The 25,586-nt window shown below is 36.7% G+C and overlaps 1 protein-coding gene across 6 annotated transcripts in view; it reads left to right on the top strand.

Moving 5' to 3' along the window:
• Positions 1-25,586, top strand: part of TAFA5 (TAFA chemokine like family member 5) — a 522,400-nt gene that overhangs the window by 324,859 nt on the left and 171,955 nt on the right. The window lies entirely within an intron of this gene.

Below are 25,586 nucleotides of genomic sequence, written 5' to 3'. Positions count from 1 at the left end.
CCTGGTCCTTTTAGTAATATTTAAAGTAAAAAAAACATTTCAGAAGTTACAGGGAAAAAATGATGTCATATCTTTGCTTCCCCCGTATGTACCAGGTTCTTTTGAGAGGAGGAGTTAGTTATGCAATGTCCATTAAGAATTCTGAAGAATCTGATGTTACAACAGCTGCATGGGCTCTACTAGTGTAATTCCATATCAGTCAGCCCCTATTAGGATTGTCATAGCATGCTACTTATTCTAAAAAGAAAACCACTGTTTAAATAACTGACTGACACAAGACACTTGATCTTTGTAGGTGTCCTGGTCAATTTATCCCTTCTGCAAGTCAAGTTTGGGTTTGTTGCAATTGTCTATGCTCAGCTGTATTGCACATATATAAATTCTCCTTTGCAAAATATAGCAATCCTAACTGTTAACGTTGCAACCCTCCAGTGAAAGCTGTGTATAATGCAGCTTTGCAGGAAAGAGGTATGTAGAGTTTGTTTGTGGCTAAATGGTCCTAATGTTTACAAACCCTTTGTCTTCTATAGCAAACACAGATAAAAGGACCTTAGAGTCATCCATAAGATGAAACAAAACACACCATATGCCATTCAAATATATGTATAAATATTTTTGTATAAATATTTATACAATTTATGTTGTATAAAATTTATAGAAAAAAATGTATAAATAACAGTGGATGTAAACAACGTAGAAGATTTTCTTTTTCAGTCTGTCTGTTACACTACCCTGTCCGGCCAGGACCTGACCAGCATAGACCAAGAAACTGGATAATTTGAAAAAAAAGTATTTTATTTAAAAAGCAGTTAGGTTTTGATATTGTCATTATCTTGGCCTAGTAAGAACTGAAATTTAAAGTTCATTCTGTGTTGGCTGATAATTCAATCTTATGCTAATAGGAGTCACATTTTCAACTGAGAATAGCAGTATGTACTGTAAAAAATAGTGAGAGCAGGACATCAAAGTGAATGAAGGGAGAAAGATCTTTTACTCACTTCTAGCTGTATCTTTTCTTCATTTGTTGTTTGTTGTTTTCCTATGCACTGTTCAACTAATTTTCAAAGGACTAGATGGTGGAATGTAACAAAGACATTAAAAATATCAGTACAAACAGTATCAGGTTTCAATATGGATCCACTAATACAGCTTTTTGCATAAAATATCATCACCTGAGTCAACAGAATGTGTTGTTCAGTGTAACAGAGACATTCTTTATTGCTGCACAAGTCAGCCTTTGATAGCTCAACTATTTCAATAGCATTTAGATCTGTTCTTGTACAAAACAGTACAAGTATTCACATATTCATCATTTGACTCTTCATTTTGTTAATATTTAAAATAATAAGAGGGCCTAGGTGCAGGGAGATCTCAAATCTCTGTATTTGATACTAAAACCTGTAAACTTACTTTTACATGCATTTCCTTCTTAAGGAGCTGGTTATTTTAAAGAATTTGAATTAATAACATAAACCATAACTATAGTTTCTAAAATTTTGAAAAGGATGAAAGCATTGTGTATCAAATGGGATTCTGAAGACAGTGGGGTTTTGTCTCCTGAATTGTGACATGCATAAAATAAAATCTTTATTTCAGTTCATAAGAACACTACTACACCATTAACCCTTTCTCCTTAGTCTGATAAATTTATTCCATCACTGTACTTCTCAAGTGTTTCAGCATACAAAATACAAACCTGAGATTTGAGTTGAAATGCAGTTTCAGACTTCTTGGATGACCTTGGACAGGTGGACTTGGGTTCATCTCCCTTAACTTCAGATGACTGCATCTCAGCTAATCATCCTAAACTCCCTTTATTCATTGGAGAGAAATGAGTACTACTGTACTTGGTTCATCTGAACTGTTTTAGACAGCCACTTTTAGATGAGATGAATGTCTGAAGTTGCACAGGATATATTCCATCCCATTTGTTGCATTACCCTTCTGGGAAATGACAATGGTGCTGTTCCATAACTGCCATATCAATGTGTAAGAAGGGATAAATAATAGTAAGAGGTGACTGAACCTTGATAATCCATCAACCCCAAAAGGTTCTGATTTATCTGTCCCCATAAATGTGCAGAAGTACGGACAACGAGTCAAACAAGAAGGAAGGTACAGAAATGGGATGAGTAATACATGACTGTACACTAGGAGATTGATCTAAAGTGCTGATGTATTCCATGAAGCATAACGGGATGGGACAGCTGAAAACTAAAAAGTGGCAGGACCATCCCACCAAATAAGGATTATTTTAGCAAGAGTGATAGAAGAAGTTGAAATGATGATAGAAAAGAAGGTGGTATAGAACGCCATAAATAACCAGATGCAGAGGTTACATACTTTTCTTAGTTATAACTTTTTTATTGATATATTTAGTGAGAAATAATTTTATAATGATTTTTTAAAACATATCACTAAGAAAAACTGTTTCTATGTGTTATGCTGATCATGTATATGGATGGTAAAAGTCGAAGGACAATATAAAATCCTGTGTTACACAGTAAAGATTTTGTTCCTCACCCTCTGGAAGAGCTTGCACTGTCAATTTGAAGGTGTTCTACTAAGAAACCTTTTCCCTGGCTACACTGCTTCTCGTTACACAAATCCACTGATAGCACTCAACCAAATCTATAATTTAAAACACTAGTTTCTGGAGATTATTATTATATAATGTTTGAAGGCACTGTTCTGATGATACGGACAGGTGTTTTGTATTAGGTTCTCAAAATAAGAAAACACAATAACCTTGGGAACGAATGAAACCCCAGGACTTCAAGGTCTCTAATGTGGAACCTACATTTCAATATATATAATCTCAAATTATGTTTGCTGTCCTGTAGGCAAAAGTCTGACATATAAATCGAAATATGATAAAAATGTTAACCTTGGGCATAGTGTGAAAACTACTTGCATGGCACTTAATTTGCATGTAATGTTACAATCTGTGCTAACATTAACAAGGTCTTTCTCTTATTTCTGTGTTCGTGTGAAACTCCACTACTAAATTACTCTCCTTTTTGTGCACATCCCTAATAGATGTTACCCTACGCTACAAGAGGTATGAAGCCTCCTGAGAGTTTATGTGTAGCCAATAGGCTTCAACACAGTTCAGAAGACCAGCCTCATACTCTGGAGGGGCTTTTCTCTCCTTTGGGTGGGGATGAAGGTTAGCCCCCTAGTAGGAGTCTAAAGTTAACAGCCTAAAGCTTTATAGCTGGTTTCCTTTCTTCTTATTCTCCTTCTGGCTGTTACTCAGTTTTTAGAGGGTTACTCAGCTAGTGAATTGCACTCCTCAAGGAATATATAGAAATCTGTTAGGGGTTCCTATTATTACTCTCTGTCAAAGAAAAAAAAAATTCGTAACTCCTCATAAGCCTTTCCTTTTCAAGGTCAAGCAGTTGCTATCAGTGGGGTATTTTGTTTGTGGGTTGGTTTGGCAGGGTGTGTGTTGTGTTGGTTTTTTTTCTCCTTTGTTTTGGCATGTTATTGTTGTGTTGTTTTGGTGGCTTTTTTTTTTTTTTTTTATATACATACACTTCATGCAATATGTATAGGTTTATTGTTTTATCAATATTTAGACAAACCAGAACACAAAACTTTTGCTATAGTAAAATGTTAGGGCAGCAAAAATTTTCATCACTCAAGTAAAGCCTAACAAAGTGAGAAGAACGAAAAGAATACGTGAAGGTGGAATTTATACTTTTTCTTCTTTTTTCTCTACCAGTGAAAAAATAAATGGAGTGCTTAGTTAAGGCTGCTGAAGCTGCCTTCATGACATTGATTGACTGACTCCGTTGCAGTTGGTTGGTTATATTTCAAGGCTAAAACCAAAGCTTCTCTGGAGACTATGGGAATTAGGTCTGTACAGGTAGTGAGCCAAGGATTACAATTTAATAGATATTATATTCTTTCCCATGGATGATTCTCCAGATACACTTGTATATCAAAGATAAATGAATAGTAAGAGGGCCTTTTTTTGTTGTTAACAAATTCAGAACTGGTTTATCAGATCTTGTCTTGTCCAAGAGTGTGAGACGTGGAAAATTCAGTAACGTATAATCAAAGTGTCAGATTAGAAGAACTGGAAATGTGAATACCCTTTTTAAAGAAAAAATCAAATAGTTGCTCAGCCTATGCCGATGGGAAATTTCTCACCGACTCATGAAACTAAACTTTTATGTCTTGTTTTCTCACAGAGTAGGCCATGTCAGTTTGTTTATTTTTTTGCTATATTCTACTGGAATTTGTTTTTAACTACATATCATTTGACCTTAGATTTATATTTTTTTTTCCCAGCAATATTATAATAATTACTGCATTTTAGGTTTTTTAAAGGATTGTATTACACTAGTAATATTGGTAATACTACATGCATTTAAATAATCAAGTTCTGTTTCATTATTAGCTTTAAAATATTTTGCCAAGACACAAAATTCTTAGCAGGATTTAGAAAATAGTATAACCATAAAATTCATGACTGCTACCTCACAACAAGTTGTGATTACTGCATTCCAACAAAATGCTATTTTTACTCATAATTAGGATATACAATACAATGTTCTGATGGTTTTCCCCTTTATTATATCGAGCAGCCTTTTAATATAATTTCATGTTGTATGGTACCTGCAGTAAGTGTGATTATTCAGTCCTCATACCGTTCACCATTCACTTAAGCAAATAGCCTCTAGTCATCATTTTGAGGGTAGATGTGAAGAAGATTGCATTTCCATAATTAAAAATAAAAATCAAATCCCTCTTCTGTCTTCATTTTTAAATTGCTGCTGTCAAACTGTACAAATGTACTAAAGAAAAATGATTGAAGTACTTTAAAAAAATCATTCATAATACTTAGTCTTGGACGAATAATAAAAAGGTAGAACATTACAAATTGTTATTTCCTCATTCTAATTAGATTAATAGATTATACAAATCCTTAATGTTTTACATGGGTATACTATGGTATAGCAATCATAAATCTCATGCATTTTTACACTGCTAAGCATATGTAGGATCGCTAATAAGCTCAACAATCAATGTAATCATGCAATTAAATCTTGAAAAGTAATATATCTTCATGGTAGCTACTTTATAAAATAATAATCAGGATTATGCTCATTAACATTAAACTATCTTCCAGTATCTGTCTTGTCTTGTGTTAACATGGAACCTGACTATTTGGCAACATTTTCCTTCTTGGATCCAGCTGTTACTGTGTCGTAGATTGAAAGTGCTTTTTCTTTGTGTATTTTATTTTACTCATGATATTTTCTTTGACTTCCAATTAACATTTATTCAACATTTCAGGGCTCACTGATATGTCCTTTTAAAACAACTGAAACTTTAATAGGGCACAGAGCTGACATTTGTCTACAGATCAAACCAATTTCACAGTCAGAGTTTTGGTTTCAAATTATATAGTCTGAATACTATCATCTTGTCTGTCTCCACACTCCCTTAGCTTTAGTAATTGTATTCTGAAGATAGGATACTTCTGATACATGTGTGTATGTGTATTTTTATAGTTATGCAGCTTTAGGAAATACATGTACACCTGGTCATGTACTCCAGAGTAGAAAAACATCATGAATGATATTTCTAAAGAAGTGGGTAATACAATTCAGCATAGCAATGCTGAGGTTAGTGAAGATGTACTGATTTATGCCAGCTGTGATACTGGCCGATAGGGATAACAAACAAACTTTTTTTTTCCTTGACTACTTTTGTGCTTCATTGCTTAATGCACCATGAAGCATCCAGCACTAGGTTTTAATGTTGACTAGAGCAGCAGTGCAGCAGTGGCATCATGACTGACAGATATGGTTACTACCACCCCCACAAATGCTGTTCCATGCTCAGATAGACTTTCATCTGTAAGCATCTGCACAATGAAAAACCTAGGTTTGAAACATATACATTTAATATTAAAGTCCACAGCCTGTATTTTATTCTAATTACTATAACATTTAAGTTTTAAATTTAAGGTGGAATGTTTATAAAAACTTTTTTATTGCTGTTTTAAGTAAGAGGCAGCACATCTGAAATTAATAGTATGAAAATGAAAAAAAAAATTAAGATTGCTTCAATGCATCTACAAGTGTGCAATTTACTTATCTGTATCACCTTTAATTGTTTGTACAGTATAATACAAATTTCCATGAAAAGGCTGTAATATATAGGTAGCAAAGGACACAAAGCAAACATCCCATAGGCATTTGAAAAAAAGTTAAAAAATAGTTTTAGGAGGCCAGCCTCAGAGATCTCTAATGGGGTATCCAGCTGTGACAGCTTTGCCCACCTACTAGCCACTGTGTGCTGAGACATATATGCTCTGAAGGAAGTTGTTTCAGTGGATTGAGCCCTCTGATTTCTTTTATAATAGGCGGGATGACACTCAGGGTGTCTGTCTGAGAGCATTTACTGACTTGATTCTCATGGAAAACTGCATACTATGAATTGTACAAATACAGTTCCTAACTGAGTGGTGTTATTGGGCATTACAGTGCTATTTCTGTTTAATCACATAGGCAAAACCAGAAGTAAGAGCACAGATGCAGGAAATAAGTCATAACGTCCTAATAAATTTGATATGCTGATACCAGTAAATTTCCCTGGATGGTCACCTGACAAGGTTATACTATTGATAAATCATCTTTCAGAGGAAGGTTGGTGATCACCACAAAGTATATGGATTTATTAGAAATAAGTCATCACCATTAAATTACTCCTGTTTTGAGTGACATTTTATTTGAAAGCTGTCAAAAACTAGGAAGAGGCATGGCTGTGGATCTATCTAGATAGTTCACGTCCTCCTGCCTACATTAGTAACCCATGATTCATTAAAAAAAAAAAAAAAAAAAACAAAACAACAACAAAAAACCACAAAACCCAAAAATCCAAACCACATGCACAGAGCAAAAGCAAAACAAACCCCACCAAAAGATCACCAACAAATGAACCCTGAAAGAAATACAAATTAATCTTTTATCTGTCTGGAAAAAGTGAATTTTATGCATGTGTTGTACATTCAGTGACATCTGTAGCATGAAGCTTTTGCCCTCTTTAAGGAAATGTGTTCTACCCATCTGTAAAGTTTAAGCAAGAAGTTCAAGCTGAACAAAAATGTTTGAACAAAAATGTATTGATTCTTTTATATCTGTCTGCCTATATATTGACTTATCTACTTATTTAAACACACAAGGACGAAAATGCATAAGCATGCATGTATGGTCGATGGGGCAGGTAGGAGAGAGAAGGGAAGGATTTTATTTCCTTAGCTAGACAGAGCACATACATCTCACCTCTGCAACTCCTTTAAAGTTCCAGTTTGATTTTTAGTTTTATTACTTCAACACAGGTTCTCCATCTCCAAGTGTAAGCCCCACAGTTATTAAGTGGGAGCAGAGGACTTCCATAGATAAACTCTGTACAGCAACCCTAATCCACCGGACTTTCCAGCCCGGGTGATTTCTCCTCTCATCTGCTTGCTGCCATTCTCCTTTCCAGGTCCAGCCTGGGGCAAGGATGGCATATATTCCAGAGGTGTACATACGCACACACACAGGGATACAGAGGTGCATGTGTACACACACAACCACACACTGTGATGCACAACCAACTACATGGACCAACAAAGAAGCCATGCCCGAAGTGGCACCCCGTGAACACCCACAGCACCCCCTTGTTCAGCTGAAGAGGCTAAGAACTTGCTGGTGGTCATGCGGAGACAGACACACACATGCACACAAACGGATCAGGAGCTGGACTCACACGTGTGGGCTATCCAGGGGCCAGACCCAGAGCCCTGTCTCCCCAGTTGCTGGCCTCGGTGCTCCTGTCCTACATCCATACCCAAACTTGGTATTTCTGATACCATTATATACATAATCTTGGCCTTTTATGGGATTACTTGATATGGCCTTGCAAAGCTCTTCCCTCCACAAAAGGTCCCCAGTTTTCCCCTTCAAGTACCCATACAGTTTGGTCTTTCTCACAGGACTCCGCCATAGCTCTGGTTCCCTTTTCTCACATTCTCACACGTTCATTACTACTGTCTCCAACAGTTTCTCATGTTGTGTTCAGTAGTTTCTCATGAGAACTACTGAACTGGCTGAATCTCAGCCCAGGACTTCTGTCTGCATGTCATAACAAGCTCATTCTGTGTATTTAGCTCACGTATGCACTCTGTATGTTGCTTGATTGACTTGGATGCTGCCTTGGGGACTGCCCCTTTCCTTCCACATCTAGACATTGCAGAGTGATGTATTACAGGTTACTCCACTGTTATTTCCATCACCAGCATTGGGATCCTGCTTTTTTACTGGTTTGGTTTTTTTTTTTTTTTTCATGTCTGATGCCAGAGCACTCCTTGCTTTCCCATTTCTAAGCAGTTTCTCTGCTTCATTTACTTTCAGCTCCATCTTGTAACTTGGTCCCAGCCAACTGACAACTGTCAGCAATTATGAAATCAGTAAGAATATGCTTGCCAAAGCTGAAATTTATTGAGGACGCTCTGCACTCCTCCTGCAATATATGCTAACCTACCACCATCCCAAACTCCTCCTACACAGAAAATATTCAGAGGATTAGGATCGCTAGTACATTTTCTGCACCACTGCTTTCTTATTCTCTGGTAAAGGGGCATGGTTAGGAAGAGGAACCATTACTAATGGAGGGTTTAGTCAGTCTGACACTTTGGCAAGGAGACATGAATGTTAACAACTTAAGTCCTTCCTAACCTATGTTGTAGTCTAACTCGGCAAACAAATACTCTTAGAAAGGAGATGGATATGCTAAAAAGACTTGAATTCACCTTTAGGTGAGCACACACACACTTCTGGTCCCAATGCATTAATTCCAGGAAGGTTTTGTGTAACTGTTTCTCTTTGTGTTGATGAAAAGCTTTATAAAATTAAACATATATTTTAGGACTTTCAGGTCCCCTGAGAATTTGAGTTTGAATTTGGAGCTAGAGGATCTTTCAGATAAAGCTCCTTACTTCTCTTTCCTTTTCCGGGAATATGACTGAGGTTATTTGTAACTGAAAGAAGGTAAATTTAAAAGAAAACATCAGAATAACGTGGAAGTTGTTTCTGCCATCCATATATTTAGATAGTTTCAAAATAATGAGAAAATATAAAATAGCTAGTGAAAGCTACATAAACTTTCAGCTTGTTATGGACATTTGGCAGGGTGAAGTAGAAGAGCTGAAATAAAAACTATTTGTTAGTTTTTTGATAAATATGCATATGCCTTCTTAGTAGTCTTACTGATTCAGAGTGGGTCATGGAAGGTGGTCACATTTTGAGATCCCTCATTACTTTCTCTTTGAAAAAGACCTACATTCTGACTGGCTTTTCAGCCAAGTGATCTTTTGAGGTGAAAAAAATATCTTTAGATATGTCTCTTTGTATTTAGACATCAATTTAATATGTATTTGTATTTTATGTATGTAGAGATCTATAATAAACAACCAGAAAGGTACACTGGAAGTGGAAAGGTGAGAGTTTAACAAATTATTTTAATCAGCTTTCTTTTCTGCCCAGCATTAACATTTGTTTTTTCAAGTCACTATTGCATTCATAGTCAGATCTCCATCTTTATTATACCTTCATTAACCTTTTAAATCTCCTGTCTGTGTACAGAAGCCTTTCTTTCGTTTAATTATCTGTTTAAAATTCACAAATGGTAGCTGCTGCCATTTTGGCTTTTTGACATTTTTCACCTGCAGACTGTAGGAAACAGATTTAAGAGTCTTGTTCTGCTGTTTTATGCTGCATCCTGATTTTAGCTGAAATAGTGAGACTGGAATTCAGTCATTCATTGTCATTCAGGAGTTGTTTTGAGTGGTGCTTTTGTGCTTTGTGGGATCAGCAGACCTCAGCTGAATTACAGTCTTGAATTTTGTTTTGCGACCATGTATTATTTTCCTTGCGCTGTCACTGTTTCTTCCTTTTTAGTATGATCATAAAATATCCCAGCTTGAATATTTTATACAGGAATTCCATTTCTTTTGCTTGCAGATAAGATCACTTGGTTTGCAAGTCATTCAGTTCTCTTATCTATCAGTTGATCTGTAGTTTTTAAGGCACACTCGTCACCGCTATCTAGCACACTGCTACCTCACAGCAAATAGGAGATAGCAGTATTTATCCTACCATGCATTATTTGATGCACTTAATTCTTTTTTTCCTCGTGTCATCAACAGTGTTTTCAGTTGCATTTCCTAGAACATCAGGTGTAAAGATACACACTCTTATCTTTGTTTCTGTTACTTTTTAGTCATTCAAGCAGTTCTTTCTTTTCTCCTAATCATATTATTAGCACTTAATAACAGTTGCTATGGGAGCTGCAGAACCAAACAGTGGCTGAGGCTCAGTGGCAATACATCTATGTTAAAGGTAACATCTGGTCTTTGCTCCCTTGAAGGTAAGAGATGTGGTGAGAGGAATTTTAACTACTATTCACACACTAGCTTGTCCCTTAGTACACAGTACGATTCACTGCAAGAGAAGAAGTGGTGTTGCCAAACTTCTGTGATCACATTTAAGGATTACAAAAGTAGGAGGCAGACTGAGTTTCTACCACGGTTCCTTTCTAAGTGAGGTGGTCAAAGAACACATGGTACTTTTCCTGCCTGTCTGTATTATTCATTAATGTTACCACTCTGGCTCATAACCTTCCTTCTTCAAATACACATCCTGTTGTAAGGAACTCGGTCTAACTAAAAAAGTCTTTGTCAAAATCTGCCCTTCATCATTTCTGTCGACTTTCTGCTTATTCCCAGCATGCTGCTTTTCTCATAGTCATTCCTTAGGCACACTGCTTGTCAGAATTCCCATGAGATAAAACCTCAGCCTTCTTTTACAGGTATCAAATATCTCTTTAAGAATCTTCTGTCATTCTGATAGTTCATCTCTCTGGGTGCAGTGCCTTGAAACTTGTGCCTTAATAGTTTTGAATGTCTGTTAAAGAACTCTGAAATCTAACTCCTGTAATATCCATCAAAAACTCTAGCGGTGGAGCTGTCTGTTTTTAACTGTCAGGCTGGTAAAGATTTATCAGAGGTGCGTTTATATCTTTGTCTTTTGTGTGTGTGTGTGTGATAGTAATAGTGGAATACATATAAATGTGGACTAAGCTAGGCAAAATAATTCTTTGTTGTCATGCTGCAGTCTTTGAACCACAATTTCTGCAGTATGTGGTGTCAGTTGACAACCTCTTCATTATAAGCAAGCTTTTATGTTATACTTAAAAGTTTTCAATCTTCTTGTCATACCAATTATTTTTACTTAGACAAAAGGGTCTAATTTTATAGAAAAATAACTGACAGTTTAATATTATTTCACATTTCGACAGTACCATTCTACGAATTGCTCAGTACTTCCCACACATTAATGAATTAAACTTTATAGTAACCTTATGAGGAAGTGTTATTATCCTTATCATACAGACATTGAAACAGCGGCATAGAGAACATAAAAGATAAATAAGTTCAGACAGCTTATTTGGTGGAACAAAGGGAACAACCCCCATATTCTTAGTCTTTTGTTTTGTCCACTGGCTCATGGCTTTTGCTCAAAGAGAGGAAGCTTGATCCCTTTTCTCTGCCATTCTGGCTTAGGTAAGCAATGTTTTCCCATACCCTTCTCATAGCATTAAGTGAAGGTTAGTACACTTCTCTAGTAGCCTATGTGGCTGTCCCTACTCAACTGGTTAAGGAAGAGGTCAGTGGAAAAAGGAAGGGGTGAGGGGAAGATGTAAAAAATCCTTGGCGCTGAAATCCTGTAAAATAGATGCTTGTCTTCCTTTCCTTCCTTTCCTTCCTTCCTTTCCTTTCTTTCTCTGTCCCCCCATCTTTCTTTCTCTCTCCCTCTCTCTCGTTCTTCCTTTCCTCAAGCCTTGCTTTCTCCTAAAACTTACTTAAAAGATTAGGTTGGACAGGCAACATTTCAGAACTGGAAGACTTAAGATACTTGTAGTGTGCTATGAACTCTCAGATCGAATGAACATTTTGTATGAAATTTCATGAGACGACCATCCATGGCACAGCTGCATACAGCCCTTTCAGTATGCCAGCAGTGCTTAGTGCCAAGGTTGACCCCACGTAACTTCAGGTTTTTTTCAAAGGCCCCAGTATCTGGATCATAGTCTCTTTAAACACCCTTTATCATCAGTGGAGAGACATCAGATCCTCCAAAGAGAAGTTCTGAGTTGTGCTGAGTTACTTTCTATAGAGAGAAAAGGGTCTCTCCATGCATGACAAAGGAATCTTGGTTGACCATGCTCCTCAGTTAGGGTCCTCAGTGTAAGGGTAAAATCAGAGAGGCAGCAGCAGGGATTTAGTGCAGAGAACTGAAAGAACGTGCAAGCAAGAATTTCTAGTACATGCAATTGAAGACTAAGTCTGATTTTTTTCCCAATGGAAGCAAGTTTGCCAGTATTTCAGTGCAGGTAAGTGGGTGTTTCATGAACACATGTATAAAGTGATAGAAGTTGTTCCTACTTAAGTTAACTTTGAGGGAAGAAAAAACTAGCTGAATTACATCAGGCTCTTAAGTTTTCTTTTTCAGCTTTTATGCATAGAATGAAGCAAAAGCAGCACTGTGGAAAAGCAGGAAGATGTGCAGAAATCAACATATGAGTAGATCATAAAGTGAGAAAAATCACAGGGTAGCACTGCTTCTGTAAAACTGCTAAGACACCGATAAATTAGTTTTCTGGGTTACAATAGTGACTCAAGGAAAATTCATAAACACTCTTTATGTTTACCTACATTCTGAGCAGTAACTCTGCAATCTCACATTAGTAGTTTCATTGACTTGTCAGGATAGAAAAAAACCACTGCTTTGCCATGTAATATTTTCCTCTGCACTTAAAATACAATTACAATCGCATATTATCTTTGAGAGCTGTGTAATCACAAGTGCTTAGATTACTATTAGAACCATTTTCTCTTAGCTATCATCCCTGGAAACTTAGCCTGGACTCTCCAGATGCAAATTCTGTATTTTGCATCTTCTCAAAAAGAATGAAGAAAAGGTAGAAATTACAGGGTATACCTTCCCTTCGGTGCTGTACCTAGGCCTTTAATTGATATTAGTAGCTCTTTGCTCTTCCTACTTCTTTTTGCATGTGTGTCATTGATCGAACCACAACAGGTATTTCAGCACAGAACAAACAAATAGAATATGCTTGTTCATTTGGTGAAAACTATTTGCTTCGCTTTGCTACAGACACATAACTGATGAAACTCAGCTTAGTCACAAGAAGAATTTGGAGACTAAACAGGTATGAGGCAGGAGAGCTGTGCTAATTTTATGACTTTAAAATAGATAAAACAGGATCCATTTCCTAGAGGTCCTAGTTAAAGACAATTAGAAATTACATGCAAATGATGTCTTTTAGTTTTTGAATACCATCAATTTGCAGTGATAAGAAATCTAAGTATTTTTTTCATTTGCACTGGAACATGGTTGCTTGGTGCACGTCATAATTGCAATTCTTACTCTTGTCAATCTTATTCTTTAACATACCAGTATTTGCACTTGGGCTGCTTTTTAATGATGTAATTTATGATTCTGAGAAGCAAGTAGAATTTGAATTAGAAGAATATTTGAAATGTTCTCCTCTTTTATTGAAACCTCTGTTTTTCTGAAAGTTAGCATTAATGTAAATTGTATGATGAACAGTCATCACAGTCAGAAACCACTAATGTCTTGGAAATGTTGCTGACAGCTGTCCAAAAATCTATCTTAAAAAAAGAAGATCAACTTTCCATGCATGTCAAGGAATATTTCCTTGACTCTAAAATCCAAGTAAATTTTGATGATCTTCTAGTAATTCTATATATGTGTGTACCCAAAGAGGAAACAGGCAGTGTGTGGCAAAACATGATATTGATTTACATGTGTCCTAACAAGGGTATCAGAGAATTAGGTCATTATGTTTGACATAGAGAAGAAACTGCAAATAGAAACAGTATAACAACACAGGCTGTTATTTCTGAGAGCTGCAATAGATTCTGGACTGTAGAATTTCAATAAGGGAACACATGGAGTTAAAACAAATTTTCAGAACCTTATATGTCTTTTATTTTCTTTCTCCCCCCCACCCCCCACCCCCCGCTTTGATGTTTTTGGTTTTGGCAAGCCCTCCTACAATACTGTTAAGCACTTATTTTTTATTTTTTATGAAACAATAATTTGCACAATCTCTGGCTGTACTGAGAAGTAAGACAAACGAGGAACTTTCTGTCCAATGTGCAGGTTCTTTTTCTTGCAGAAACCTCATAATACAGGCCTGAACTGTGGAGACAAATCATGCAGTTGTGTAGGGCATGAGTACTATTTACGTACAGCTTTGGATGAAACTGGATATAGCGGAAGTTTTTTTATGAGAATTTTTTTTTTCATTTATAGAAAAGAAAAAATTACATTAATGATCCATCAAAAGGAATTCAGATTGTGGTGCTTAATATTCTCACAGGCTTTTGTGTATAAGATACACTTGCAGTAGAGGAACAGCAGTTTCTGTAAAGGACCATACATCTACAAATTTTCCTGATGTGCAGTAAGCTGCAGGAATGCTGCACAGACCATTCCTGTGCAATCCTGTACTTTAGTTTTCCCCTAATTTCAGTTTCTTAGCGGCTTTTACTTGTTTTTTGTTTGTTGTTGTTTTTTTCCCCAAGAAATTTAGGGAAAAGTTAAAGTAGGCAGCATCAATTAGTCTTGGCTTAGATATCAGTCATAAGTTTGCTAATTCTGCAGTACAAAGGAGAAACAATAATGAGCATCTAGTAAATTTATCTTCTCATGGTTATGTATGTTTGTAGAAATTTACTTAAGATAGGTTGAAAAATAGTTCCAATTATTTATTCAAAACATCTTGGTAATTTAATTTAACTGCCAGTTTTACTACTTTGAAAGGGTTTTTTTACTCCATTCTAGACCCTACTTACTATGACATGTTTCAGGCTGGGATCAAAACCATTTGATGGTCAATTATCTGTTTTTGTTACACAGCCTCTAATTTCATTGCCAGACCCTGACAACGTGGGCTGGAGCCTTGACCAATCAAAGATGATAGAAACTACTTTATGCTCAACAGGCAAAAAGTTGGAGATTTTACTAGTCACACCACTTCCAGGCCAATAATTTAGTGTAATCGTAAAAACCAAATAGTGAATAACATTCACTTGGTTTGCAACTCTTTTGTGCCTTTCACAAAACGACACTAAGGCTGAACAGGGAAACTTGTTTGAGGGACCAAGTAGGAAGGAGATGAGAAGGAAATAGCTCGATCTGATAAATAGGCACCAAGTAGGAGAGGCTTGAAGAGATTGCATCTAGATTAAGCGTTGTCAGAAGGCAAAGTCCAAGGAACGGTGTAAGGTTTTGGAAGCAATAGGAAAGAAATCTTCAATAGAGATTTTGAGGTTAATGAGGAAAGAAAAAGGGTTGAGGACAAAGCTGAAAAAATTGATAAATGCCCTCAATTATCTCTTTTAAAAATTCCCTGAGATTCTTGACAAAGATGGAAAGAAAAGCTAAAAGTGCAGAACAGCTCCTACAGGCCTGTGTCCCTAAAAAAGAAAAGCTTTAATAGCTGTAAGTAAAATTTATTATCACAAATTTTAGTGGTGCGCGTGACGTACAATCAGTGATACCATAGTTACATCAGTTTGGTGCTGTGCATGAAAGGTGAGTGCTCATTGCTTTCTTTTTAAAAAATATTTCCAAGTGAGCTGCTTTTGATCAAAGACACATAATTAAAGAATTAAGCAAGTTTACATCTAATAGACTGCCTGCAGTTCTCCACTGCATTTTTACCAAGCAATAGTCTGCTTTACATGATTGTCTATTATACTCATTAGGAAACTAAGAAAGCTGATTGTGTTTCTCTGAGAAGAAAGTAAATGAAAGCTAGAAAAGGTGTGTAATGCTTTAACGAGATGAGTGTGGTGCATACTCACAGCCTGCTTGTTTTCATTTAGCACATGCATCAAGTCGTAAATTATCTTCAGCTTTCATGTGGGGTAATGATCTTAGCCATTTTGGTTGTGCTGCACTCAGTGGTTGGCAAGTCATGGAGATGGTTTGTGGTCTGGAAGAGGCTTCATTCTCCCTGACAACAAAAGTAACAGTGATTAGTTCAGCTTCTTAGTTGGGGCTCTATGCTATAACCCAGCCTGATATCACAAAGGCAACATTTTTTGGTGTTTGTTTTTGGTTTTGTTTTTTTTTTTTTTTCCTTTCTTCTTCTTTCTCTCTCCCTTCTGTCTCTTCTGGAATGCTTTCTGAGCAAATTCTTTTCTTGTGGAGGAATGTCACATTCTCTTGCACTGGTTGATAAATATTTATGCTGGAGAACAGCATAGAGCTCTCTTTTGGATGCTTTCCCATTTTACAGTGTGCTGGCTTTTGGCCTGATCTCTGTATTTAGAAAACACTGTGTATACCTGCATGCTTTCTTGACTCAATTTCCTATTCCTAATGGGCCTACAGCCAGTACTGCATGAGAACCACAGCGCATATTGCAATATTTTCAATAAATTGTCAGGATACTTAAATAAAGAAAATGACAAATAGGTGGCTTCTTTTCTAGGTGTACAACCACATTTTAAGGAGGATTTTATACATATGCCTGGAAAGGATATAGACAAAGCATTAAAAAAAAAAAAATTAAGCACTTACTACTCTGATAAAACTCAACAACTATGAATGGAAATTGAAACAACAAAAATTAGAGCTCCTGTAGCAGTATGAGTTCAGCCCCATTTCACAATTATGTTTTTTTTTTTCCTATCCCTTTTCTTAATGTATTGTCGATTTTGCTTTTCTGCTTAGATTTTCTTGTTAAACAGACTGTGTATATCCTGTGAAAAATAATTTCATTATTAAAGAAACTGTTCTACCACTAATAGAATTCTGTTGCTTTCTAAAAGCATTGGTTATGGAAGCTAACTTCCTCCTACCTCTTTAAAAGGAGTAACAGTCTATTCTGGATATAGTCAGTGTTCCCTGTTCTCAGGAAGGGACCTCTAACAGGTGGTCCCATGGCAGGAATGCATGCCCTCATGCTGCATCCATATGTGGTATGCCATTGAGTAGACCACTTGTGAGAAAGGCAAAGACAACTGGTTTTTATGCTGCATCTACCTCAAGGCTGGGTATACCTTGCCTCGAAACTTGCATGAGATGAATAGGTGATGTCTGATGTCTCCACTTTTTTGTATTATATTTGCTTTTGAGGTATTGGTATGTGACCAGAAAGCTTGCTTAAGTTTCTTCCTAGAAGAGTACTGGTGTGTCTTGTAAGGGCAACGAGTAGGTCACTTGAGCTGAGGCCATCTCTATCTATGTGTCAGCATGGATAGACAGAGCTGGCCAAGGAGCTCCCTAGGCTTTGGACCACTGCTTGATGTCAACCACCTCAGCTGCAGGGTGGATTAGACTGGCCAGCCTTTGTGACTGCATGAGCCACATTTTGACAGCTGGGAAAGATGCACAGGTATGTGCTGTGTGCTTAGTGGGGCTGCTTCGAGGGGTTACTCTGGAACCAACTCTTAAGTGGGCTGTGAAAATGCTCCTGTCTGCTGTGCTGTGAAGAAGGGCTTGGCGAGGTGTCCAGCTTGGCACTGGGGCAGACTGCAGTGTTGCTCTCACAACCTGGCTGCTTCACTGTCCCTGACGGAGAATTTGGATTACCCCAAAATCTTCATGTCAACAGACTGGCCACATACTGCAGTCCCAGCATGGGAACCAGATGTGAATTGCTTGCGAACTGTATGTGGCTACCTGTTTGTCATCTTGAGATAGTGCTATCACTGACAGTGCTGGGAAAACTCTGTGACTATGTACCTAATGAGCAGTGTGATCTCTGTGTGTATATACACAAAAACATATATATATATACTCCTAAAAGTAGCTTACAGGACTGGGATTTTAGTTAAGGTTCAAAAACTTTAACCTTGATGTAGGATACACGGTGTGGCCACTTGGGCAGGAACCCTCATGTCAGCATTTAGATTTAAATAAAATGTTAGCTGAACGTTTATTTTAATGTAATTATTTTTGTACTGTTATTTTCTTTGCTATTTTCAAATAAGAGAGAAATAGAAATTGTTTTGCTTATTTTAGGATTTAACCGTCCTTAATTAGGGGTGAAATTTTCATTTTACCCAGGCAACTGGTTGGTGTTGGGGTGAAATTCCGACTTTTTAACTAATGCTGCTGTTTTATCTGGGTAACTTGATTGCTAAGATACATTCACTTTGAAAAAGCAGGTTAATAGAGCAAGAAGCATATCAGTGTGTGCTGTAATAAAAATATAGTTGCAGGAGCAAAGAAAAGGATTAATTTAGAAAAAGAAAAAGGAAGAAAATGAGTTTTGAAATCTGTAGAATAAAGAAGAGTGGAAATACTTTAGTATTACTAGACCAATTATTATTTTCTCAGACTTGCATTTTTCCCTGTGTCTGATGCAAATGCAGGTTGGTCTATTTGTTGGGTGGTGTGGGTTTTTTTGTAAACTATGGTTATGTGTTTCAGTGACTCAATTAAAACTTGCCTTATGCAAATTGTTCCAGGAGCAGATGTGCCTGCCAAGCTGGGCAGAGAAAATGTGCAGCAAGGTCACAAAGAAGATGGTTCTTCATTTTACTCTGCCAAAATCTTAGCAGATCATCACTGAGCATGTCCAGATGTAAAATTTCAGTCACTGCCTGTTTTATTTTTGTATTGTATTTTTCATTTCCTGCATTCCCATCTCTACTGATGGGTGAAATCAGTTCTTCCCCTGTCAGCCAAGCAAAGTATCAAGTTGCAGTCTCTTGTTGATTTCAGTAATTTGTTGGGGTTTGGTTTTTTTTTTTTTTTTTTTTGGTTTTTGTTTTTTTTTTTTTTGGCTGGAAAGAGAATAGGATAGATGCACTGTGTATGTGTTTTTAAACCAGGACAGTGCCTCCTATCAGCCAGGCTGATACTTAGGGGTTGAGGGAGATGCAGCTGTGGTATAGAACAATCTGCACGTAACGTGCTGTGGTTGCTTCACTATAAAGCTCCCTTAATCATATATTTCCACCCTTCCCAATCACTGTGTATCATCATGTCAAATTAGTGAGTGTCAGGAAGACACTTCTGATTTTTGTTTAAATTATTTTTGGGCTGAGAATGAGCTTTGACAGTTTAAACTGAAGCTGAATTTTTTGAATCATTAAAATCTGGAAACAAATGGAAACCCTTTAGCAATTTTAAAGGGTCAGTGATGGCTTAAACAAAAAAATTACTTCTGCCTGAAAAATAAATAACTAGAGATCACCTAAGATTACAGTAACTGCAAAAGATCTGAGGGGAAAGAAAAAAATCCTTTTCAGTTCTTGTCTTTCAGAACCTGGTGGTATATCATGTAAAATGCTTTTCTTGCTTCTTTAGGTGTTCAATCTTCAGGAAAGGAAAAAAAGAAAAAGGAATTAAAAAAAAAAAAAGGGAAAAAAGACCCAGACAAAAATTAAATGTAACCCAAAATACAACACCAGGGGCTTGCAAAATTGGTAGAAGCAATGAAAGCATCCACTGTATTTTTAAGCCATTGTTTAGTTTCTCATTTCAAGTAAGAATTCTTGTAAGGAAGTAATTGTACAATGAAGGTTTTATTATTACTTCATGACATTAAATCTTACTTGTAGAAATCCTGAGTTCTAATATGTATAGTCATTCAGGCATTCCCCCAGATTTTTTATATGCTGTAACGTATCTGAAAGAAAACATACATGGGATTTGAAGCATTGAAAATCCTGCCTGCTTGTATTAGGAAAGACATTTTTCATCTTCAAATTTTATGCACATGTGAGCTAATTAAGAGTGTAATATGAAATAAATCCATGGCAGTGCAGATGTTTTAGTTGCAAGAGCAATAGCTTGAGTGATTTCCTGTAGGTTTTACAGAAGAATAAATGTGAATCTCAGGCATTGGTCATGCACTCATTTATACTGGCATAATATATTACCAGAGGAAAAAAATGCAAATAAGCAGGGAAACAAGCCTATACACTTCCTGACTTTTGTTCTGTTGTTTGCTTTGCTTTTTTTCAGATCAGTTAAAATTGATAAATTTTAGCTCCCTTCTTGGCTGAGATGCATTTCATATTGATTGAATGACTATCCATTGAATAAAAGAAGTATCACTGGCAGAATTTCTAGCTAGATATCTTGCTGTTGATTAGGAGACAGGCTGCTTGTATCTGTCAGATAAAGAAAAAGACTGTATTTCCAGCATAGCTTCATCCTAGACTATTATTTCTTCATTAACTTGTTAAAAGAGAAAAAGCATCCTTGGAGCTTTTTTTTTTTTTTTTCTTTTTTTTTTCTTCCCCCCCCCCCCCCCCCCCCCCCCCCCATCTCCTCAGGCATCCATACGCAAAATGAGTATGAGCCAAAAGGGAAAAGAGGGGGAGTGAAGGGAAGAAAAGAAACAAGCGAACAGGGAAATGAGTAAATCATAAAAGCCAGACAAAGAATATCAGATTTTTTTTGTATTTCATCCATGCTTTCAAAATCAGGAGTGACCTTTCTGAAAGCTGAAATGAGTAGGCATCTTCAACAAGGTTCATTTGAGGAAAAAATGGGCAGTTAACAAAACACAGTAGCAGTGACTATGCAATAGCTCCTCAGGGACTTCTGATGAAGTCAAGCAGGATAATTTTATATTATATAAAGAATATTAGATCCAATCTTTTGGGTCAAATATCTTAAGACTCTTATTAAGTATTTTTTCCCCTGTATGATTGTGGGATGCGTGACTGATCACCTTTCTTATAGCAAACTAGAACTCAGATGGTTTCAAGAAAGGCCTTTAGGGCTAGGGAGCTGTTTCTGTTTGACAGTCATGGGCTGGATTCCCTCACTTATATTTAACTGTACTCTTCAGCTTTGAGAAGGATTTCTAATTTTAAACACGTGGTGCTCCCCCCCTCCCTCCTTTTGTCCTCAGGAAAGCAATAATTTGCTTGGGTGCATCTCTAACTACCAACACACTTGGGCCCCAGAGTGGGCTTCACACATGAAAACTGTGCTGTCAAAAACTGTCACTTGCCTGTCTTTATATTTGCTACTGCTTTTTTTTTTTTTTTTTTTTTTGCATTTTTTAAAATCTTTTTTAAAATTGCTTCTGTCTGGTTCTTGAGGATTATCCAAGTCAGATTGTAGTTGCCATTAATGGCCTTGATAAAACATTATCAGTCTAGCATGGGTATTATGATATCTAAATATCTTTCTTACAAATTTATCTGAAAGTTGAACTAATCAATGTCTAAAGAACAAATTAGGAGTACATTGAATTGTTACTTCTTGAACTGATACAGACCCAAGTACATGTCTCTTCTTGAGCTATATATGAGAGGAATTATTTTTTTAAAAACTTAAGATCCTTTTTTGCTTTAGCAATGTTTTATCCAAAGTCAGACATACATTCTTAATTAATTGACCACATACCAGTAAAATGCTGGGTAGAAATAAAACTTTACTGCAAAATTATAAAGTTTGTTTACATGTTCTGTATTTAAACATCAAAAAGCTTTGTACACTGTCTGCATTTACTCTTAGTACAATGCTAACCCCAGAGGGAGGGAAGACTGAAGGGCAGCAGGGTTTGTTTGTGTTTGTACAGATTGTTATCCTTTTAACAAAGACCAACACAAAAAATACAAATCCATATGTCTGGATTTGTTGCTGCCCCATTAATTATACGTACACTCATGGTGTAACACGGTGCGAAATAATCTAAGATGATATAAAATGGAATTCCAGGACTGGCATAATTTCTTTAGTTAGAAATCCCAAATCCTAAACTGACTTTTTCAGAGAGTATCTTTTGCTTAACAGTCTGCAAGAAATACCATTAAGAAAACATTACCCTAGCATTAGTTTCACCGCTGGCTCTAAGAGTATATGTCAACCACAGAACTGCAAACCAGAAGTGAGATTATTCAGCTTTGTAAAACAAGTTAATTTAGTTGATTTTCTGGCCACTATTTTGCAGTGAGGCAGATAATTTCATGGATAAATCTTGCACCATTCATTATTGTGTTAAACCTACCTAAATTTTGGTACCTTAATGCTTTGTCTGTAGTCAGCAAAGCCTAGAGAGCCATTCAGCATAAAATAAATACCTTCATTTGATCTGGTGAATAACGCTCTTAGACTCTTTGGATTGCATGTACAAAAGGCTCTGCTCAGGTACCTCATGATAGGCACCTAACACACCTGAAATGCTCTGCAACATCAACATCATCAACCTGAGGCTGACAGTTTTGGCAGCAGATCTGCAGGAGGTCTGTGCCTTTTTGAATCACCAAGTGGAGACCAGGCAACCTAATGGCACTTCAGAAAACACTAGATACCTGTGTGGGAGCACTGAACGAAAGTCTGGACTCAGATATGTACATTTGGTCTGGAGTTTAATTCATCTCTAAAACTGCCTAATATGGATGGTGGCGAGGTGTTTAGCTCTGCATGCTTGTTGGTGGGATCCTTGACATTTGTTTTTTAAGACAGTCCAGTAATTAGTCCCGACAATTTGAAAATAAGCGACCGTTCCCTTACCTGTATAGTATACTGCAGACCTGTGGTTACTTTACTCTTCCACTGATGGTCAAACACATATTTTGTAATATTGTCCTGTCTGAGGTGAAGCAAGATTTCAAACTTATACCTCACAGACTGCAGGGAATTCCTCAGTCTTTGGACAGGGATTGTTTTGGAGTAAGGCTGTCGCAGTGCCTCTGCTGCAAATGCCCCACTCGGTAGATATTTTTTTAAATAGTCATGAAAATAAAGAAGGCTACAAAGAAGAGGCAGGTGTGTGTCTTACAGCTTGGAGGCTGAGGCATGTACAATGCAGATCCAGACTCTGCTTCATGCTTGAACTTGAGAACAGGGATCCTACTTCTTTTTTTGATTGTCCTTTGCACAGAACCATTGGCTGTTGTGTATGTGCGAACAAAGAAGTTCACAGGTGTTCTGTTCCTGCTGCTAAACCTGTTCCAGCACGTATGTCTTACATACACTTACTTGAATATCTGAGGTGCAAAAGAAATTAACTGGCTGCTCTGCTGGGGTTTGGTCACCAGCTATTTTTGGCATATCAAGACTTAGTTGTATGCATGTTATTTGCAAAAAATGTTGGCATCTCTGGGGTTTGAGATGATTATGGGATTAGGGAATAATTTAACAGGACTTTTGAACATGTCTGGCATCTAAGCAGATCTTGTTATGGATTTAGGCTTAACTCTGCAAAAGTAAGTACTGAATTATACTGAAGTTTCCTTTGGTTTCTAAGTGCCACTATACTTAAGCAAATAAACAAGATAGATGTTTGTTTTTGAAGACCTGGACTGTAGACCCTGGTAAATTGCATACAGATATAAGAATTCTGAAAAATAATCAATTAACTTCGGAAGTTTGAGTACTCAAGAATATTGGGCCACCTGAATTAAGTATCGTGCCTAATTGTGTAATTAACTGATTACATGTAGATCACCCCACTTCTGAAACATTATCCTGAAAGACTCCTTTCCTTGGTTTCTCCACTGGTAAAAAGAAGATGCTGTTTTGCTGTCCCTCAGAAATATTTAACTAAATTGATCCTTTACAAAGATGTATAATTTTATATCTGAACACAGTAATAAAATGACTGTCTGCAGAGATGTACAGGAAACTTTAAATGGATGTATCAAATATCTTTGAGGTCTTTCCACTGATCAAAGTGTTACTTGTATTAGTTGGTGGAAAGAATTCACAACATACATCATTAAACTTCATCATTTGTCTAACCAAAGAAATCATTTAAGCAGACAGAAAGTGTTCAGCTTCTTCATTGTTACTAGGGGCAATTTTTATTGGAACCATCACAGGGTATACACATGCCTGAGAAATTAATTTTGCTGTCAAACAGCATATGTATGTGAACTAGCATTTTCTTGTAAAGATTACTGCAAATTGATATAAATTAAGCTCTTCTTTCTGAGAAGAATGAAGTTAATCGAAGTGGGATTAAAGCTATAGGTTCCTTTCATTTAGGAGAGGTGCTTCACTGATTTGTTAAATAATGGGTTATTTGATGTACTGTATGGAGAGTGATGTAGGCCACTTTCAGCATGCAGTGCTGCAGATTTTAAAGAAAAAAGAAGAGGAAAATACCAGTGCTTTCTTGTTTCCCAAATACCATGCAGGAATATTGGTAATGAACACATACCTTCTCCCCCCTCCTTTGTATTTTTTTTTTTTTTTTTTTTTTTTTGTATTTCAAGGCATGATTTTTTCTTATATCCTTGCCTCATTTCACAGCCCTAACATTCAGTTAGAAAAACCTCCTAGGAATATAACTTTTACTTTCTTTCTTATCAGAAGATATGTTATCACCATCTTACTTGACCAGATCTGTTTTGGGTAAATATGAGCCTCAAATTGTTCATATGACATTAAATTATATTTCTGTTGATTGGTTTGGAATATTTAAAGTGATATTGTCCTTCCATGTGTTTTGTTTTGTTGGGTTTTTTTTGTGGTTTTATGCTTGCAGATACCATGCATTTCTGTATAATTATTATATTTTTTTTTTTTGCTATTGGAAAGGGTGTTTTGATGCTTGTAAAAAGACACATAGTGCCTAAAGTCACTGACTTTAAAAGATTATTACTGCTCATGGAGCTTTTTTTAAGTCATCAACTTCTGTTTGAATACAAGTTATCATGTGTAAGCCTCAAAATGCACCCATCTGAACTGATATGAAAGAATGAGAGGTCAGTTCAACAGCTAAGAGAAAACAAGGGTGGGGCTCAGCTCTCAGCTGAAAACATATGTACTAAGGTATTTAAATTCAAGTATCCACATGTCAACGGGTGTCTGACCTCCTATTATAGTTGGTGGAGCTCTAGCATTTAATTTAGTTGTCCACTCACAAGCAAGTCTTGCCAGGATAGCTAAGTGTTCAAAACAGCGGGGTTGGTCTGGCAGATATGAGATTAAAACATGTGAGACTTGTGCCTTTCTGGTAGGCAGAACTCCCAGTGCCGTTTCAGAAAGCACAGGATGGGTATGTGTGAAAAATTTAGGAAACCCTACTCTACAGTTAATGGAACACAAGTTGAAATTGAGTTTACCTAATATTAGGTGTCTAAGGTTAGCTGAACTCCATTGAAACTACCCGTCTATGTTGTTTACATTTCCACTCAATACCATTTTTCATATAAAAAACGCAAGTAGACACTGGATTCCACACTGCAAGATGTCACAGTACACCATTTCTGTTAATGCAGATTTTTACTTCTGTTGACAGTTTCAGCAGAGAGACAAAGGCTGGCTATAGGGTTTTAGCAAGAGACAAAAGATACTGGAAACTAAACTTTCCTCTAAGAAGGGTGTCTGATTGCACCCAGATAAATGTTCAGGTACACATTTAGTAAGACTTATAAAGTAGGTTGTCAGAGGTCTTATCTCTTTTGTTGGACAAATAATCCAATTCACACAGGAATAGTTTATAGAATCATAGAATCAATTAGGTTGGAAAAGGCTTTTAAGATCACC

This window comes from Falco punctatus, assembly GCF_963210335.1.
Source record: "Falco punctatus genome assembly, chromosome: 6".
NCBI lineage: Eukaryota > Metazoa > Chordata > Aves > Falconiformes > Falconidae > Falco > Falco punctatus.
The sequence above is the reverse complement of the archived record's forward strand: the minus strand, read 5'-3'. Positions and strand labels throughout refer to the sequence as shown.